Below are 21,612 nucleotides of genomic sequence, written 5' to 3'. Positions count from 1 at the left end.
ACTCTTTGCAATAGTGACAATTGTACCTTGTGCTATAATCCCAATCATAATAATTTCCATTATGGTGTACCTTTGTCTACTTGTTTTATGTCTACTTGAATTTGGATCTATATTCATATGCCTTGTGTCCATACTTTTTATAGTTGTAACAATAATCTTCAAATATGTGAGTGTTGGTGATCTTTGTCCTACGTTCATGAGCATGATGTCCTTGCTTCTTCCAGTTATGACAATGTCCCTTGAATCTTTTCTTAGGGTTTTTATTTCCAATGTTGCTCCTATAGACATTTTTTGTGTGACCTAATTTTTTGTAGTGATGACAAGTGGGCTTGTTGTATTTTTCCTTATTCTTCCTTTGTTCACCATTCCTAGATGATTCTCATTTCTTAGTAGTACAATATCCCAATCAAATTGTGTTATTGTTTGACCTTGGTGCTTCCATCAAATTTTCAAGGTATTTTATGGCTTCACTAGGCTTGTTAACATTTTCCTTCTCAATCTTCAATTCATTTGGTAGTAGGGTATTTTATGTTTTCAAAGTTCTAATCTCAATGTCTTTCCTATTCAATTCTTGATTTGCAATCATTAGCTGATTCATTATTTCTAATTGGATCCTTGACAATCTCTTCACATTTGATGACTTCTCCTCAAGTCTAAATCAACCAATAGTCTCTTGCCATCTTCAATCATGACTCTATCTTATTTAGAATTCTCTTAAGAGATTTACTCTATATCACCGATTAGAATGATCCAACACTTGATGCTTCAATTAGCACTTTACTGCTTAATGTCATATCTGGGTATGTGTAGGATCATGGTCTACCAAAAAGTGGCAATCTAAAAATTTGTAGTTTTGAAATATCTAAAACCATTTCAAAGTCTATTCCAACTTTTTTCTCACCCACCCTGATACTAAATGAAAACAATTAATATCTTTATAAGGTCTACTATATTCTTTGATACCAAACCTATATGGTCAACTTTTAAAACATCCTAAAAATGTGCTTTTGGCTTATTTTTATGTGATTTTTACTTCAAACATGTAGCTGGCTACTTTTTTATCACCAAAATTTGATGAAATAAAAAGGGTTTCTTAAGAATGATCTTATCTTTCCATAAATGTAAGATTTTTCAAATTATGAGTTTAGTAAGTAATTATTACTTATTTTCTAATGGAGTTATGTATAAAGTGTTGATTGACACACTACTTGAAAAAAACTATAAATTTCAAATGGTACAACATTTTTTAAATCTAAAAGATGCATCACATTCTATGTTTCTTCTACTATAAGGAAAAAAATGAAAAGTTGAATTTTACAAAGTTCTGAATTAGTCAAGGTTGTTAGACACAAGATTTTTTCTATTTCAAAAATACTAAAGTCAAAAATTAATTATTTATTATTTATTTAGAATAAAAATACCCAAAAAATATATGTCACATCCAAGCATGAGTCTACTGCTTATATCTAGAATATTATTAAAAAATATTATCATTTGATTTTGATTAAGGTGGTCAGACATACATCTACTTCTTATTTTTGTTCTAAAATTTTTTTAACATTGCATTAAAATTTAAAATTTTGACCAATCAATTTTTTCTTTTTCGAGATAAGTCCTAGTAGTTTAGAAACTAGATTCAATTATCTAGAGATTATTTTCTCTCAACTTTTTGATATAAAGTTAATAACAAGTAGAAAATTGCATGTTAAGTTGACATAACCCTAATTTTATAATTTTTCATTACCACTTAAAGGTATAGTTTGGTTGACCATGATCCTACACATATCCATCTCCTATTTACTATTTAAACCTTGATTCTCTTAATCAGATATGTCTTCTCTACCCTTTCACTACTTTACTTTGTTCTCCTTAAACTAATTATGTAATCTATAACTCTATTATAGCCATCTATGTGACCATGAATTCCCTCTTAACTCTTAGTATTGACGCCCTCTTACATATTTAAACTCCTTAGGGTTTGCCTGTGTTAAATATGCATTTGTGGAGATGGGATAGGTCATAATCAATTATTTTGGTTGATCCTTATTACCATCTAATGCTTCCCTTAATCTTATTGGATGCATGCATTGCATAGGGATGTGTAATATGAATGGATCCTTATCTCTAAATATCAAAAATTCATGTTTATGTTGGCCAAAAATGATTTACATAGAAGTTTGTGCCATAACAAACATCTATGGCCAAAAAGGAGAGAGAGAAAGTGTTAATTTTGGAGGAAAAAAATAGAATAAATTTAAAAAGGAGAAAAAGAATAAATAAATAATAATAATTTAGTTGTCATTTCATTTATGGAGGTGTTTAGGTAGCATTTTTTAAGTTTGTGGAAGGTTCCCTAAATGTTGCATTTAGTATTTATTTTGATCCACAAAGGAAAATAAATTTTATAATTGGACTGCATGGTGGTGCTTAGTTGTATTTGTGTGGAAATTTACCATTACTTGTAAGGAAGTTGCATTTACCTTTTATCCAACATTGGCTGTGTTTGCGATATCTTTCTTGGTAAGTGCCTATATAAGCAAGGCATATGAAATTTTGTAATCAATCTTTTGAGGTGAAAGATCTTAGTGGCAAGATCATAATTAGTGGAAGCTGTTGTCAAAAAATCTTTGGAAGTGAAAGATCTTATTGTACAAGATCTTTGCTCTGAAGTTCTTCTTGGGGAAGCCCTTTTGACTAAAGGTCTTTTCTTGTAAGCTCTTCTTTGTAAAGGCTCTTGGTGTTGAAGCTAGTTGGAATCTCTAGGTTTGGAAGCTTTATTTTTGGAAGCTCTCTCATTTAGTAAGAATTTACATCTAAATCATTTGGATAGTATTAAAAGTATTTGCAAGTATTAATAGATTCTTTGTAAAACATTTGTCTTCTATTTTTCTCCATATTGTTATGTTTTTGGTTGCGAGTTGGTAAGGGTGGTGTGGCCCTTCATCAATGGTATTAGAGCCTCCTTTCATCAAGTGCTATCAAAGCATCCCTTCATCAGTACTATTAGATAAGGAGTTCTTGAGAGTGTAAATAGATAGCTTAATGTGAGGTAGCTTGTACTAGGACCATAGTTTGGGCTAATTATGTAAATAGATAACTAGCTATGAGGTAGTTTTCATGTAGTACTTATATTAAGTGAAGTTTTTCTTATGAAGACTTCAGTAGAGAGAAGAGAAATAATAACATGAATTTTATGATTGGATGGATTCTAAGGATTCCTATACTTAAAAAATTTAGAAGGAGAATATAAGAAATATTTTTGGACTTGTAGAAGATGATGAATGAAGTAGAAGTAGAGATGGGAAAGAGAAGAGTTTTATATTACACGAGAGATGTTGATCATTATTTGGATGTGGAAAAGAAGGAAGATATAGTGGAGTATCATGCATGCGGTACAAAAGTAGAGGAATAGAATGAAGATGAAATGATTTGTGAACACAAAATAGATCGAGATGATTTGAACACTAAACTAGTCAAAGAAGAGTACAATGCCTTGGTTGGAGATAAAATAATTGAAGCAGTTACATGCCTTGTCAAAGACATGGAGTATTTTTTTTTATGAATTATGGGATGTTGAATTTGAGATGGATTTGAAAGAAAAAGATAATGGTTTATATGAGGATCTTGATAGTTATGTGTGGGATGCAAAAGAATATTTGTATGGTATTGTTGAGTTTATTTCATTCACATTAAATCCTACAAGATTGGAGGAGAATGGTAGTTATAGTTGGAGAAAGCTAATTATAGAGGATTATTGTTAGCAACATACTTGTTCCAACTAGGTGTTGGAAAGGAAGAAAGAAGGAAATATATTGACTTGAGATACTTGTTCAAGCTAGGTGTTGGAAATGAAGGAAAATAAAATATCAACTATGGCTACTTGATTTTGTGAATTCATATTCATGCAATTTTTAATACCACTAGTATATGATGTAGGAACATCTTACATCACAGAATAAAAAGGGGTGTAAACAAAAATTGGAGAAGAGAAAGTGACAAATTCTAAGTAAAAATAATAAACTAAATAAAATGGAGAAAAAGGATTTTTCATTTAACAAGGTGCATAGGTGGAATAAAAGAAAAATAATAAAAATAGTTATCATATTAGTTATCAAGGTGTGTAGCTAGCATTTTAGGAGTTTGTGGAAAATTCCTTAAATCATACATTAAGTATTTATTGTGGCCTACAAAGGAAATGTAATATTATAATTGGACCACATCATGGTTCTTACTAGTATTTGGGTGGGAATTTAATATTTTTTATAAGGTAGTTGCATTTACCTTTTATCCCACATTTGGTTGTGTTTGTAATATATTGTCTAGTAAGTGCCTATAGAAGCAAGGCATATGGACATTGTAAGCAATATTTTGAGGTACAATATCTTAGTTAGTGGTAGAAGCTTTGGATTTGAAAAATCTTAGTGTATAAGTTCTTAGCTAGGAAGTCCTTGTTGGTGAAGTCCTTTGGGCTCAAGCTCTTTGGTTGTGAGTTAGTCTTCACAGAAGATCTTAGTTTGAAAGGTAGTTTAAAGCTCCTCATTTGGAAGCTTTCTTTTTGGAAGCTCTCTTATGTTGGAAGAATTTGGAGTTCTCTTATTTGGGTAATATTGTAAGGAATTTCAAATATTAATGGATTTTTTGTAAATAATTTGTCTTCTCTTTGTCTCCATATTTTCATGTCTTTTGCTTTTCGTTAGTAAGGGTGGTATGGCCCTGCATTAGTAGTATTAGAGCATCCCTCTATCAAGTAGTATCATATTGTTCCTCTATTACTTTTTAGGGCTATAAATTCTTTTCTCCTTGTGACTTACTCTATTAGGAGTAATACAAAAAGATATATAAGGATCTACCTTTCTAAAGGATTTAGCAAGACAAATACACTATGTGCACTTTTTAAAGAGATTTAAAAATAGACTATTAAGTTTACTCTATTAAAGGATTTATAAACTACAATAATTAGAAAAAAAATCTAAACTTTGAGAAAATTAGGTGCAACTTAATTTCATGTCCAAATCTCTCTTTTATTCATCTCTTTATCTTCTCCCCTGACTGATGTCTCAAATCATCCCCTATGCTACTTAGTACTTTGCTATGTGGTAGATTTACCTTTTCATTCTTCTATAACATGCTCTTTCTAATATAAACTTAATAATAGATTCAATAAAAGAAACTTAAATTTTTTTTCCTTGGGTCTTTAGATGTAATTCATTTTCCTTTTCACTCCATGACTTAATTAGGGTTTATTGAAACTTATGAAATACACCATTGATCAAAATCTATGATCTAGAGTCATCCTTGGCATCTTATTAGCCTTCTTTTATTATAATAGTTTATACTTTTCCTTGGGATAAACACCAGTGAAATTGATCATCCCAATACATCTTATGAAATATTATTCTTGATCTATACAAACAAATTTTCCCACTCAGTAGAATAAAAAAACATAGAACTGTGTACCATTTTAAACTTCTAGGTTCTTCCTATGCATCTCTTTACATATGTTGTCATTTGGTCTCCTCATAACTTATTTAATATTGTCTTTCTCATTTAAGTGTTTTCTCAATGTACATATAGCAGCTTGGTGTATCAAATTATTAGTTACAACTTGATTCATACTTATACCTCTATTTTGTCTTGGTTCAATCAATATACTATGGCTTGGTAACAATGTTTAGTGACCAATGTCTTTTATTCTCACCAACCTTTTTGCACTAGTGACAACAATGAATTCATAGAGTACTATTCTCCCCTTTTGGCATTAGTGGAAAAAACATTATGCATGATAGCTCAACAATTGACTTAGTAGAAAAATTTAAACTCTCTATGAATATATATTACTTACTTCATAGCATGTCCTTACTCTTGGTTTAACATGTGTTTTACAAAATTATTTTCAAAAGTCCTTTTGTATACAACATTTATATAGTTCAATCATTATAATTTTTGACATAACATATACTCCACCTATATATCACTCTTGTTCATATGCATTCATCACTTACATATTTCTCCTTTTTTGAAACTTATGCCAAAACCTCAAAAATTGGAAATTTCTTCATAAAATATACTCATAATTGATCAATAATTTGTTACGAATCCTTACCATAGTATCAATTTTGGAGTACCAAATATTCTTTAATATTTTAAATATATTCTTCTTCACTATAACTTTTTCTATAAGCTCAAACACATCATCAATAATACATAGTCCAGGGTCAACTATCAGATCATTGGCCTTCCCAATGTGTCCTCTCCTATCCTCAAGATGAGTTAATAACAAATATTGCATCTTATTGATTTTAGACCTTTTCACATATTCCTATACTAATAATTCTTGTTGAACCCTTCTATAAAACTTTACTCTAGAGTAGTGAACAACATATAAACTTGTGTCATATGTCAATGCATCTTAAGTTGAATTGAAACCCTTACCAAATTTTTGCACATTTTCATTAAGTTACTAGGTGAGATGAGGAATATTGCACAACTTTTTAAACAATGAAGAAACATTTTACACAAGATCTTGTATCTTGGTAACCAAAGTATGACATGTTTTATTGTAAGATTTTGTTCTACCTTCTATAGTACATCATTCTCAAATTTATTCTCATGCCTCTCCATCAATTTTTAACTATGCATCTACATTAGGAACACTCACTTTATCAAGTAGTTGTTCCAATATGGGGGCCTTTCTTTCAAAAGTAGTATCAAGAACAATATTAAACATGGTGTCCTTAATATCAAAAATAACTTTTTTTTACTCATCTCTTTTCTCATTTGATCTTTCTCTTCTTTCCTGGTACACAATTCACCATATTCTTCCTCCTCCTCCTCTTCCTCCTTATTCTTCTCTAATGTCATTGAAATCTTAGGCTTTAATGGAGTCTTCTTCTATTTGTTTTTATATTTAGGCTAACTATTTATCTTTCTCTCTCCTTACCTATTTCCTCGGATTGGTGCTAACTACATAATAGTTTGACCTCGTGGAAAATGAGGCTTAACCTCATAATCGGTGTCTACCATCACATCTTAATCCTTCTTCACACCAACATCTAGATCTTCTCTAGTAATATATATAATTGTTAACTTATAATCTATGTCCTTCACTAGATTGTGTACATCATGCACCACACCATGAATAAAATGTTCTCAAATTCATCCTCCTTATTAGCCAACTCAACATACTATATATGCTAGATATACTCTATGTGTACATCCTCCTCAAGGCTTCTGATCTTAAAAAATTGTCTCTATGTCTTGTGACCTTTTATCTCAACTTCTTCTAATTGTCCAATTAATATTTGTAATGTCTTGTTCTTCTTTAGAAATATCTTATGATATTAATTCATTCCCTAAATCATTTATGATTTTTGAAAATCTTTTAAACAATAGCTAGGTAACTCTCCCTCATTTTTCATTTGGTATCAAGTACATAGAGCCATCTAGTTATGATTTTTTTTGTAAAATTCTTTAGGAATCATATTTCTTATCTCAAGTAATGCATACTTGAAATTTTACATCATATTAATTAAACCTTCTTTAATCTTTAATTTTTCATCATCATTTAAAGTGTGATATAGAATTTGGCTAAAAGAAACTACTCTTACAATATATATTAATGATTTAGCAACATTGTCAACACTTTCAAATCCTTTACTTCTAGCCACTCTAAACTGGTTGATGTCATATGACTCTATTTTATTAGTATCTTCTTTTATAATTAACTTTTATATTCACCTCTTGGTTTGTGGGCTTTAGGATGTACTTTCATCCTTCCTCTTTTGATAGTTTTTAAATTATGATTATGAAATTTTTATAACTCCTACAACTCATTTATTCATGGGAGGCATAAATATAGTCCTAAACTATGTGACCTTTGGACTACGTGGTGTAATTAGTTTCTTTCTCTCACCCTTCTTATCTTAACATACAATTGCTTCATGTTTTTTTCCCTCTAACCTCTTCTTCTTCAATATCTCCCTATTTTTCCTTGGTAATAATTAATATTTTTGTCTTCTTTCCTTTACCAAGGTCTTAGCCCATATTATCAATCATTCTCCTAAATTTCTTCTCAATTCTTGGAGCAATAATGTCAAGTTTGATTCTTTTAGTTTCATGTTCATAGCTAGGTGTCAAAGGGCTTAGCTTTTCTTTTCATTGAATCATTCAATAATGCTTCTATAACCACTATGGCTTGCTCAAAATCAATTTCATAATCCATAGGCTCTATCCATGCAAGTCTTATGGCAATAGCTTGAATCAATGTGTTATTAGTATCAACAAGAAAATACATGTCATATATATATATATATATATATATATATATATACATATATATATATATATATATATATATTTCTCAATAGGTTGTGGAGGTATTTTGAATCTTTGATGCATACTCTCATTCAATTTAGTGAAATATATATACATAACCTTCTCAAATTTTTCTAACAAACTCTAAATGTATCTCATAATTTGGTAAATAAAATTTCTATTTACATCTTAGTTAACATTTCCAATGGTGAGGGAATAGTTCTATAAATAAGAAAAGATACATACCAAAAGATAACCATATTTGCATGTATTTGTCTTTGTCACACAAATAGTTTTCAAGTTTTCTTTAAATTATTTAAGTAGCATCGCAGCAAGGTCTAACTTTAAACATTTGTCCACAATATTGTATGATAGATCTATATACCCACATGGTACACTGTTTGGTTGGCAAGATTGGTATATCTTGTATGCAATTACATATGCTCCAAATACTTTCTCATGATCGATAAGTTTTCAACCTTCAGACCTTTTCTATCCCACATTGCACCTATGTGAGTTTTAATTTCTTTTCATTGTATGGTCCTAATTTCTTTGACCTTATCTATAATAGGATATCTAGTCACCATTTCAATAACATCTTTTGTGATATGGATGAGCACATCAAGTGACATTGTTGAATTATGCACTATGCATAGTGCAATGTGAATCCATTCTATTTTGAGCACTTTGGGAAATTATATAGTCTTTGTCAAACCCTTGGTTTCCAAATTATTTTGTTCATATATAATTTTTCTATTTTCACATAGTTTGTTATATGTTATCTACAATTTGTACTCACCTAGTTCTCCAATTTTACAATGCATTAAGGCATGAATGTCACATACCAATTAAACCCTTGTGGTTATCAAAGACAATTCTCAAGACTCATTAATTTGAGTAGAAATTTTAGGTTGTAGTTTTTATTTAAGTTCCTTATTGTCTTCATTATGAATGACCAAAATTTTACTGACCTTTTTTATCTTGACAAATGAAGAGGTAGACTCCATTACGAGTACTAGGGTTTTGGTGAATGCCTTTAAAATTGATTTAGTTTGTTCTCTTTCATTAAAATTTCTCTTGCACATTGAATTTTTTTGTCAAATTCACTTTCTACAAGATCCAAATTCAATTGTCCACACAAAAAACTCAAATTTTCTCAATATTTCTTTCTAGATTCAAAAGCGTAGTTGTCAAAAATGAATATTTTCAGCCCTAATTTATAGGAAAAGTCACTTTTTGGGTTAAATATAAAATAATAAATTATCTTTACTATGACCTTAGTTTATACACTACCTTTAGAAATCCCTCTTAGTTACTATACAATTCTTGGTCAAGAAACACTTCCTTCATTAGCTTAGATAATAGAGTGATAATGCAAGAAACTTCTCATCCTCAGTTAACTCTCTACTTCTACTAATTGCTCTCCTTGCTAAAACTCATCAATTGCACTAATCTCAAAAATCATGAGTGTTCCTATTTCATCTTGCTAGTAATATGGACTTCATATTAATATTACAAGTTACTAATGTAAGATATAACAATACTAATTTAATTACAACATGTTCCAATATGATTTAGTTAGTGGTAGAGGTTACACCTGATCCATTGGATGAGGTTCCACTAACTTAAAAATTTGATTTACCATCTCTTCATGAATCTTATTAACATTAACTTTTCTCTCACCTTAGGTATCTTCTTCTATATCTATTCATGGTTAATGCATACAAGTTCTACTTAAATGAATGACCTTATGAAAATGATAACATGTTATTCTAGTATTTTTCCAATTACCAGGTCTTCCTCCAAAGTAGAATCTCTTAATTTTTTCTACAATGTGAGAATTTCTTCCACATGCAGTGCAATCATTCCTTGTTCTATAATTCCAATTGAAAAAGTTATAATTCTTTATTGGTACCCAATTGGACTTTTTTTGTGATCTATACTTTTGTGACTCTAGTCCAAAATTATTAAAAGTATAGAAATAGTCATTAAAATCATATCTTTTAAAAAACTTATTGAATATGGATCTACATTCATGTGCTTTATGAGAAACATATTACAATTGTAACAATAACCATCAAATTTAGGGGTAACATTAGTTCAATCAACTTTTCTCCTACAGACATTAGCCATTTGTCATGGTTTTCAAAAGTGTTAGCATTTAAGTTTTATATTTGTGTAGACATTCATTTTTATAACTTTCTTATATGTGTATCCTTTCTTAGTTATAGATTGCTTGGTGTAGGCTAATTAACTAGTCTCTCTCAATCCCCTATGTCCACTTAATTGTTCATCCAATTTTCTTATGGTTTCTTCTGATCTTCTTATTCTTTCATTGATATATTTCTCTAATTTTAGTTATTTCTTTACTTTTTCATTCTCAAAACTCCAGCTCAATAGTCTCTTTGATATTTCTACCAATATCATGGTTTTCACCAAGAAGATGATTTACCAATTCCTGATGGTTCTGGGCCAATCTCATTACATCATCATTCTTTAAATCTAGTCTTATAGTGATCATTTTTAGAGTCTATTTCTCCATTTAATAGAGATTTTGTTGTGATTGGGTACCTCATTAGGCCTTGTTTTTGGGACCCAAGTTTGCTATCAACATTGCATTATAGTTTCCTTGATCTTTCTGCATTGTTTGTAATTGCATTGTTGCTCATCTTAAGATGGGGTGTTAAAGAAAAAGGCTAATTTAATTTCATTAATTAAATTTCCTTTTCTCCATTCTTAATATTTCACTTAATGCACCTTTTGCATTCATATTTAATAATTAATTAGTAATTACAAAATAGCATTTACCTTTTAGGTTACCCTTTTCGGGTTTTGATATCCTACTATAAGGATAGATCATATGTAATTATCTAACATCTTTTTCATTTTAGAGAATACAATTTGCAAATTTTTAGAAAAAACCCTTGCGTCTTCTTGTCTTTTTATTCTCTATGATAAGTTTTTTCATGCAAGTATTCTTTGGGCTTTGTGGATTTGTTTTGCATATTTGCTCAAATCAGTCAATCTTCCTCTTATGATATTCAATCATTATTTTCTCATCCTTTACTTGCATCATTTGTTCCAAGACTTCACACATTCTTTTAGAGTGAATTTCTTTCTCTCTCTTCAAAGATTTTAGATCTAGATAATTAGGTTTTGGTTCTTCTCGATTAGATCGAATATTGCAACTTCACATTCATCTAGCATGTTTCCATCATATACTTCCTTAATCACTTCTTCCTAATATGTTATGTCTCTCATTTGATGTGCAATTTCATTCCTTCTATTTAGTGGGTAATTCAACTTCTCCTTCATTTCATTGATCTGACTCAATGCCATCTTTAGTAAAAATTTCTTATTCTCAATAGTCTTATCAAACCTATACCTTTCTATGTCTTGGATTTTTTCTTAGAAGTGATAAAACCCCTTAAAAGAGAACTATATCTTATACCAATTGTTAGAATATTTAGGAGATATGTAGTGCTGAGAGGGGGAGTGAATTAGTATTATTCACACTTTTATACACATTCAAATCTGATTTTTCCTTATGACATTAACTCGGTAGACATGCATATTCATAACTTGAATACTTGAAATAAAAATAAAAATAACTAATCTAGTGCATCATAGGCATGTAAACATAAACCATAACATAAGAAAACATGACATAGATATTTTTTTCACACAAAAATCATTGGTTAGAGAGAAAAATACGATAGGCATGTCACCCACAAACGTTACACTAGTGCAGGAAGAGGTTGCCTTGTTAGGGCTGCAAATGTCCATCACTTATGGAAACTTACTCTGTGAGGAGTAATAAAAAAATATTTCTAAGGATCTACCTTTCTAATAGATTAAGAAACATAAATGTAATGTGTGCACTCACTAAAGAGATTTACAAATAGACTATTAAGTCTACCCTCTTAAATGATTTATCTGGTACTAATCTGATTAGATGAAGCCTAGTTTTCTATCCATGTCTCTCTTATACTAAACTATTTATCACCTCCTGTTACTGATGTATCAAATTATTCCCTTTGTTTGTTGGTACTCTTCTCTATGGTTTATTTATGCTTTCTATTCCTCTACCATGTCCCATTTCTAACATAAATTTAATAAGAGCTTCAAAAACAATAACTTTGAAATGTTTTCTTTAGGACATTAAATACAATTTTTTTTCCTCTTTTATCCATCACCTAATTATGGTTGATAGAAACTTATAGAATTAACCATTAATAAAATATATGATCTAGAATCATCCTTACCATCTTTTTGGCCTTATTTTATTCTATTGGTTCATACTATGTCTTTGGATTGTCACTAGTCAAACTACTCTTCCTAATAAATATAACAAAATACTATTCTCTATCTATAAATATAACTTTTCCCATTCAATGGAGTCAAAATAAATATAGCTTTTTACCATTCCAAACTTCTAATTTCTTCCTATGTATCTCAATAGATATGTTTTCATTTAGTGTCCTCGTGACTTGGTTAAGATTGTGTTGCTTAGTTAAGTCTTTTTTAGGAGTACATATAACTACTCAGTATAAACCATGCTTAGTTACAACTTTATTCATACCTATAATATTTTTCCCATGACCCAATCTATATACTATGGCTTGGTAGCAACATTTATAAACTAATATTTGATGTTCTTATCAACTAACCATTTTTTACTAATGAAGTAACAACTACTAGGGACCTGAAATCTATTGATTTTAGGTTCTCTAAGAATTATCGCTCTAAAGAAGTTGGTCAACATCTTTTTTTTGATGAATAGTCCTTTTCAATTAAATTTACTAAGATTACAATTCACAAAAAAGGTCAACATCTTTAAGATCAATAGTGGGATGAAAAACATGCCTATGGACCTTGTTTACTTGGACATCACTAGAACCATGGAGCTAATTTTTATTGAAGGAGCTAATTGCTTTGTTAAATTTTTAGATGGTGGTACACAAAAATTGTGGATTTATTTCCTTTCTAATAAATTATATACTTTTTTTCTAATTTAAAAATAGTTAAGGCTCTTGTTGAAAATTGAATTGGGAATAAGATTAATTTCTTAAAAACTAATGTTAGGGAAGAGCTTTCTCCTTGAACATTGACTCTTTTTATGTGGAAAATAATATCTATAGGAAAAGGGATTTTTCCCTTAATCCTTAAGAGAATGGAATAGGTAAAATGTTAAAATGAGCCATAAATGAGAGAGCACATTGTGTGCTCTCTAATGCTGAATTGGGTAAATAATTTTGGGGTGAGACTTGCAACACAATAGTTTATTTCACCAATTAGAGTCCCTCATCTTAGTTAGATTTTGGTATCCTAGAGGATGAATGGGTTGGTAAAATGATTTACTAACAACACTTTTTTGTATCCAAATGTTATGTTTATGTTCATATCCCAAAATAAATGGAGGAAAATATATATGTTAATCATAAAAGGGTATATTTATTGGTTATCATGAGGAACAATATGCATACAAAATTTAGAATCCATTGGGAAAGAAGGTTATTCATATTTTTGATATTGTCTTCAAATATTAGAGGAAGCTTATGTGTTAATCTCTAAATTTAGAAATACCTAAACGCAGAGGTATTCTAGTGATAATTTGTAGGAAGTTCCATCTACCAATTTACATTCACCCAATGATGTCTTGTCTCCTCCATTTAAACAACCAACAAATTGAAACTTGACTTTTTAAATGCCAAATATAGTCATAGTGAACCACATAACACTATCACATGGATGACATAGCACTATCAAATGGACAATATCAAATATGATACATGATCTATATTATGACAAGACATTAGATAAGAGTTATTAGAAGACATTTCCCCTAACATTAACATTCTAATTAGAGAGAACAAGTGAAAATATGGGATTAAAAATAATTTTCATCACCCATTATCCTTCAACATAAAATTTTATAATTAACATATGTTATCTACAATATGGAACAATAATAAGATATCCTTGAATGAATTAGACACTCCATTCCATAATATTTTTGAAGTAGAAATTTGAGGAAAAATAATCTTACTCTAACTTGACTTATTGTGCTCAAGACCTTGTGATCAATAACTCATGGGGTGCAATGTCTTCTATACACAATGAAAGATGTAAGAGAATGTAGTTAAATGATATACCAAATAATGAAAAGAATCTTTCACCAAATAGTAAATGGTGGAAACTTTAAAATTCTTAAGAACTCTAGGAAAGCACACACTTCATCACAAGATTGACCTCATCACTATGATCAAAAAAAAAAAATGTTCATGGTTTCACATAATTGATGAATTTTTATTGATAGTATGCATGGAGAAATGAACAAATATATCCTTGTTGATCCAAAACTCATGTTGCCTGTTAGTGTCAAACACTTCATCATTCACAAGGAAGGATTATTCACTCATCACTATGATAACTTCATCCTATATAGGATGAGCTAACTATTGAAGTGCCAAGAAGTAGTTACTTCCAAGTGAGCTAATGCTCACCGAGTTCTCTAGATATTGCCAAGTTAGTATGAGACAACAATTGATGGAAGATGATATAGAGGCTAAGTTATTTAGTTCATGTGGAGGATAATTAAGACCAAGGCACAACATGAAGAAATAATTTATGTCAAATGTCAGTGTGATGCAAGTGCCAAGTAACATAGCTTAAAATTATTTTCTAGAATGACACCAAATACTATCTAAACTATTTTTATCAAGATGGAAGTGTTTTCTGAAGGTCAAGGAGATAATTAAGGAGGTGATTACATGTTAAAAGGAAGATCATTTACCCCTATGAAATAGAATCCACCAATCAAAATTATTCAAAGACAAAGTGGCAAAAGGATTGATTATAGATCATTGATTTGGATCTAGAAGGTTTGCTAAAACATCTATTTAAGGATCGACTATGACATAGTTTATAGTATGAGTATGAATGAGGACTGCACATGAAGAGAATACATACATGAAGAGTGAAGATTTGGAGGTGAATCAAAGAGCCTAGATCAAGAGGTGTAGTGAAGAGTTTTGATTAGAGATAGAGGAGATCTATCATAGTAAGGTGATTATATTTCACAAAGGAGACCTATTATCAAGAATTTAAGTGCTAAATTAGGGATCAGGTAGTAAATATTCTAAAAAATTTTTCAAGGTTTAAATATCCTAACAAAGTAATCACTAAGTTGTGCTGTAAAATCCTTTAACCAAGGTAGAACCTAGTAGTTCTTTTAGGCTTTAATAGTGTGTACCCCTCATATGGTAGATCACCAAAAGTGATCAAATCATTATAGCCTTAACGGGCACAACTTTATTTCTATAGTAGTAAAGATTTTGTGGCTTTCATCCCCACAACAATTTTACCCTCATCTTGGAGTGTTTCTGAATTACCAAATATGTGTGTTTATGTGTTATGTGTTTATGAATTTACATTCATGAAGATAGTGTTAGAATATATAGTCCACCAATATAACTTAGAAGAGGGGGGGGGGGGGGGGTTGTAAATCAATTATCCAACTATTATCACAATGATCAACCTTAATAAATCTTAACCATATGAGAAATATAATGAGAAACCACAAAAGACACTCATGCAAAATAACACTAGATATGTTAACTAAGGAAGCCCTTGATTCAAGGGAAAACCCTAGTGGGGATGGTACCAATAGTATGATATACTAATATAAATATTCTTTGTTAGAGGATGTACCCTATTGGGAGTCTCTAACAACATTTAGTATATATCAGTCCTTGTTAGGAGACTTTGAACCTTGTTAGGAGATTCCAGCCCTCTTAGGAGTTGTGGCAACACTGTTAAGATATATAGAAGGTAGATAAACCTAATTATGTCCAAATAGCTTCAAGGGAAAGACCAATGAACCCACTGTCCAAATGATCTTTCTATTGTTTCTTGAAGAATAATAGAAATGTATAGTACTATTCTTTCCTCTTTCTTTTTCTTGTCAACTACGCTTCTTCTCCTTCTAATCTTGATACCAATCACCAAATTTTCATTCAATAATGTTGAAAAAAATTTGTCAATTGTATATTGTCTTTGATATTAGACAAAATGTCATACATTCATCAGTCAACATCATTCAAGGTCACTCGAGCAATGAAGACAATTTTCTATTGATGTTGAGCATCTCTATGTTTTCCAAGTTTAGTTTTTAGTTTCTACCAAGTTCACTCAGGAGACAAATGAAATTTGGATGGTGACAAGTGTTAACTAATGTCACTTGATTACCAAAGAAAATTTTCTGAAGAAAAGGTCTACCAAGTTTACTCAGGAGACAAAGAGAGTTGGCTTGAAAACTAGTGTTAACCAAGCTGACTTGGTTAATAAAAGAAAATAGCTTCTAAGCTAGTGTCTACCAAGTAGGGTAGTACATTGAAGGATTTTCTAGTTTTGGGTTATTGATTTAAATAAGAAAAATTTACTAGTTTTAACTAACTAAGAAGATAAATATTATTTATTGTAAGTTGTGTTCAAGCCAACTTGACAATGTATAAGATATATATGTAAGGTCAAGTTGTTGGATTTGAATGATTAAGACTATGAGAAAAATAATTCTTAGAGGAAAAACAATTTGAAGGATAACAAGAATATCCTTATGGAGCTGCAAAGATATATTTGATTAAGGGGGATCAAGTATTGAAGCTAGAATTTAGATCTGTAATCAGCAATTTAGTTTCACAAATCAAGTCATTCTTATTATTATTCTCTAACCATTGTAGAAGTGATCTAAATCTCCTAATAGAGTTGGCTTAACAACCATTTTTAAATCCTCTAACAAGGTGACATTTCAAGAATTAAGTGTCTAAAGTCCTCTAACAAGGCCAGTCCTAATAGGGTTATTAAATTGTCTAATAGGGTCATGCCTAATAATGTGTTTTTTAACCTTTAAAAGAGTTGGCCCCTAATAGGGATCACTTTAGAAGAGTGAAAATCAGTAACAAGTTGCAATTGGTGGTTTTTCTAAAATTGGGTTTCCACATTAAATCTTGGTATCACTTGTGTTCATGATATTTACTTTCATGTGTATGCAACTAAGTTTAATTAAGACTAATCATAGTTGACACCTTTAAGATCAATTATTGCCAAGTAACAATTAATTTTTAGTATTTGTTGAGTTACAACACCTACTAGTGCTAACTGAGTGCCTATGTTTTTGTTGAGTTATAGCAAAAGACAATTTATCAGAATTTATGTTTTAAGTTGTGTTGACATCTAAGGAATCTAGGATTTATTTTTATGGTAACTAGTTCACCCTTCCCTCTTAGCTGATCCTCTTATATTTCCAACAATTGGTATTAGAGCTTTTGGTGCGTGCAAAAAATGTTTCAAGGACCTAAGCTAAAGATTAGGATGTCTTATAGAAGAGAGATTCCCAAGTTGAACATAGACAACTTTATAGCATGGCAAGAACTTATGAAGTTGCATCTAGAAACCATCAATGATTCAAGTTTGAAATATTTGAAAAATTCTTAGAAAGATCCTACTAAAACATTAATATTTGAAGAGATTTTTGAAAACAAAAATCATAATATCATGATTATTGATAGTGTTTATGCTCTCAAGTATGCTGAATTTGATGAAGTCAAAGGTTGTGCTACTACTCATGAAATGTGCATTAAACTTAAGGACATCTATGGATGTTATGACAATGTAAAAAGAGCTAAAGTAGAAAGTCTTAAAAGTTAGTTTAATCATATGAAAATAAGATAAGATGAGATCATTGTGAAATATGTTGATTGAATCAAAGAAAGTGTAAGTGCAATCAAAGCCTCTGGAGGAGAAATCAATGATAAAACAATTGTAAGTAAAGTACTCAAAACTCTTCTTCCTATCTATGCAATTAGATAATTTGATATTCAAGAGATGAGATGTGATCCAAACAATAAAATAAATCTAGATCCTCTAGTGGGAAGATTGACAGCTTTTGAATTGGATAACTATGATAATTATGTTCCTAGTTCCAAAGGTATCGAGTCTACATTTTAAAACAAGCTTTCACTCAAGAAGTGAGGAAAATAAAAAGCTAAGGAATATAAAAGTGAAGAAGAGGAAGAAAATTTTGATAGTGATCTTGAAGCCATTGAAGACCTATTTTCAAGGAAATATCCTAGAGGAAAAGGAAAGTACAAAGGCAAGATTCCTCTAACCTTTTTTTCATGTGAAGAAGTTGGTTGCATTGCTACTAGGTCTCTAAAAAAGGAGACCAAAGAAGAAAATAAAATAAAATGCACAAAGACAAGAAAGAATTCAAGAGTTACAAGGACTAGAAAGAAAAAGGTAAGAAATCTTGTTTTATGGAAAAAGATTGAGATAGTAGTGATAATGATGAAACAGTCTATATAGCTATAAAAGATGAATTAGAGGATGAGTCATAAAAGATGGAACTTATCTATCATGTGATTAAAAATGATACATGGATTATTAATAGTGGTTTCTCTCATCATATGACTTGTGAAAAAAAAAAATTTGAACACATGGAATAGTATGATTGAGGAAGTGTTAGATTGTGAAATAATGAACCTTGTTGTGTAAATGGAAAAGGTTGTATTTCACTAACCATTGAAATCAAATGTGAAAATGTCTACTGGGTGGAAGGACTAAAGTATAACCTATTAAGTGTGGCATAATTTAATAAAATTGGATTCAAGGTAGAATTCATGAATGGGAAGGTCAAGTTGCTAGATGGAAAAGGAAATCTAGTTAGGTCTAGTAATCAAATGAAAGGAAACTTGTTCTACCTAGATCTCAATGAAAGTTCATGTTTTATTGCTCAAGTAGAAGAAATTTGGTTATGCAATAAAGGGATATGTCATGTGAATTTTGAAAATTTGATATAGATAAGAAAAACCAACTGAGTAAGAGGTATTCCTAGTTTGAGGAAACTTGATATGGGCCTATGAAAAAATTGTCAAATTGGAAAGATGGGAAACACTAGCTTTAGAAGCAAGAACTTTCATTCAGAAGAAGTCTTGGAGCTAGTTCATATAGACCTTTATGGACCTATTGGAATAGAAAGATACAGTGGAGATAAGTATTTCATTTTATTTGTTGATGACTATTCTAAAATGATGACTATAATGTATTTAAAAGAAAAAAATGAAATTTTAAAAGTTTAAATGGTATTTGGCAAGAGTAGAGAATGAAACTTAAATGTCTAAGGTCAAATAGAGGAGGTCAATTAATCTCTAATGAATTCAATGAATTATGCATTAAGAAAGGAATCTAAAGACAAGTATCAACACTTGGTACACCTCAGCAAAATGGTACAATAGAAAGAAGGTAAATATCCATTATGGATTGTGTAAGAACCTTCATCATAGAAAAGAATGTTGCAATCAAATGCTAGATGGAAGAAATCAGTACTACATTTCATACCTTGAATAGAGCATACCTGAAGAAAAACTCAAATCAACCACCTTATGAATTATGGTATCGCTACAAACCTAACATAAGATACTTGAAAGTATTTGGTAGAAAATGTTATATCTTGAATGAATCTAGGAAAAGTAAAATTTTTTGGAATTACAAATGGAAAACATATTACTTCTGAGAGGGGGCGTGAATCAAAAATTCAAACTTTAGCTATTAAATCTTTCACCATTCATTAGATACATGTAATATATGAACTAAAAATAATATGTAAAGCACATACATTTGAATCATGTAAGCATAGAATCAAACACACACACTTAACACTAAATATGATTACCCAAAAACCCTCCAAATGAGAAGGTAAAACTAGAGTGGGGATGACACCCACAAATCTTCACTACTGCATCAATAAAGTGTAGCCAATTAAGGTTACAATGGTTTAACCACGAAACATGATCTTCACTATGAAAGGCATGCCTTATTAAAGGCTTACAAGGACTATTAAGTCCCACCTTGTTAGATGATTTTAGAAACTTGTTAGAAGTGTGCCTGGATAAAGGACTTCAAAACATCCTCTTGGAATGTCACCCTATTAAAAGAGTTACAATAGCCTTTTAGGACTACTTTGCCTAGGAGATTTAACTAAAATCACCTATTAGGATATTTTAGCATAGATCTTGTGATTGACTTTGTGTACCTGATTAAAGATTAAATCCATATAGTGTCCTTCTTGATCCTCTTTGATCTGATATAATTTTTTTTGTATTGTTCATTTTTTTATTCTCCTCCAACTAATTTTACAATTCACTCTCATTGCTAAGTCACCTTGAGTGCTCTATGAAAAAATTCAATCATTCACCCCTTGTTACATCTTGTAACATAATCTCTTTCAATTTCTTGATTCCTCATAATTTTTGGGGCTTCATTTTTCCTAGAAAGACTTTGGTGGCTTAGGGTTAGGTATGAATCTACAACTAAGATTCATCCTTTTTGCCACTTAATCCTTCCTATTTTCTAATTTGCTACATGCAAATACATAGGAATTCTACAAATAGATTTGTCCTTATCTTTAATGAATCAAAATCTAACCAAAAGTTAGTTTGAAAATGGTTAACATAGTTGTTTGTGCAATCACAAACAAGTATATCTAATTTGTGTTACTCGACACTTGAAGTTATTGACGCTTGACACATATTGTAATTATGTTTATAAATCAACAACATCTACTATTTACTTAGCAATTGAATTACTTAGCATGGTCTATCTACTTAGAACTTGAGTGACTCAACACATGAGTGGCTTGGCACTCATTACAGCTCGGTATATTCTTGTATTTACAAATTATACTTAGCATGCATTACTAGTTTGGCATAATCTAAGTAAATGTCTTAAGTGTGTTGACACTTAATTGTCAAAAACAATCTAAGATCAAAAATCTCTCCTTTTGACATGAGTGTCAAAAACACTTAACTATAAATAATCAATCTAATCTTATCGAGTATAACGTATTCACAACTCTGCTTATATACAAAACTTCAAATTTTCAAAATTTTGTAATAACCAATATACCTCAAAATTTATAACTCCCCCTAATTTAATGTGCCTATTTTTCATCCAAAGATCTATTCTCCATTCTAACTAGATTTGTCTCTTATTGATAGTCTTTGTATTCAATGTATTTGCAACTAATGCACTATCTTTAGCTGATATATGTTCTGCCTTGTTTCTATTTTTGCATTCTATTTCTCAAAATGTATATCACTAGGGTAAAAAAATAATTTAGCTCCCCATTTCATTATTCTCTTCATGCTTTATCTACTCATTTTCCTATTTTCTCCCCCTGTGATACCTCTTACTTTTCTCTCTCTCCCCTTTTTATTGTTTTATATCCCCCTTTTTGACACT

Source organism: Cupressus sempervirens, chromosome 8 (genome assembly GCF_028749045.1).
Source record: "Cupressus sempervirens isolate cs-2001-9-10 chromosome 8, ASM2874904v1, whole genome shotgun sequence".
Lineage (NCBI taxonomy): Eukaryota > Viridiplantae > Streptophyta > Pinopsida > Cupressales > Cupressaceae > Cupressus > Cupressus sempervirens.
Note: the sequence above shows the minus strand (reverse complement) of the source record.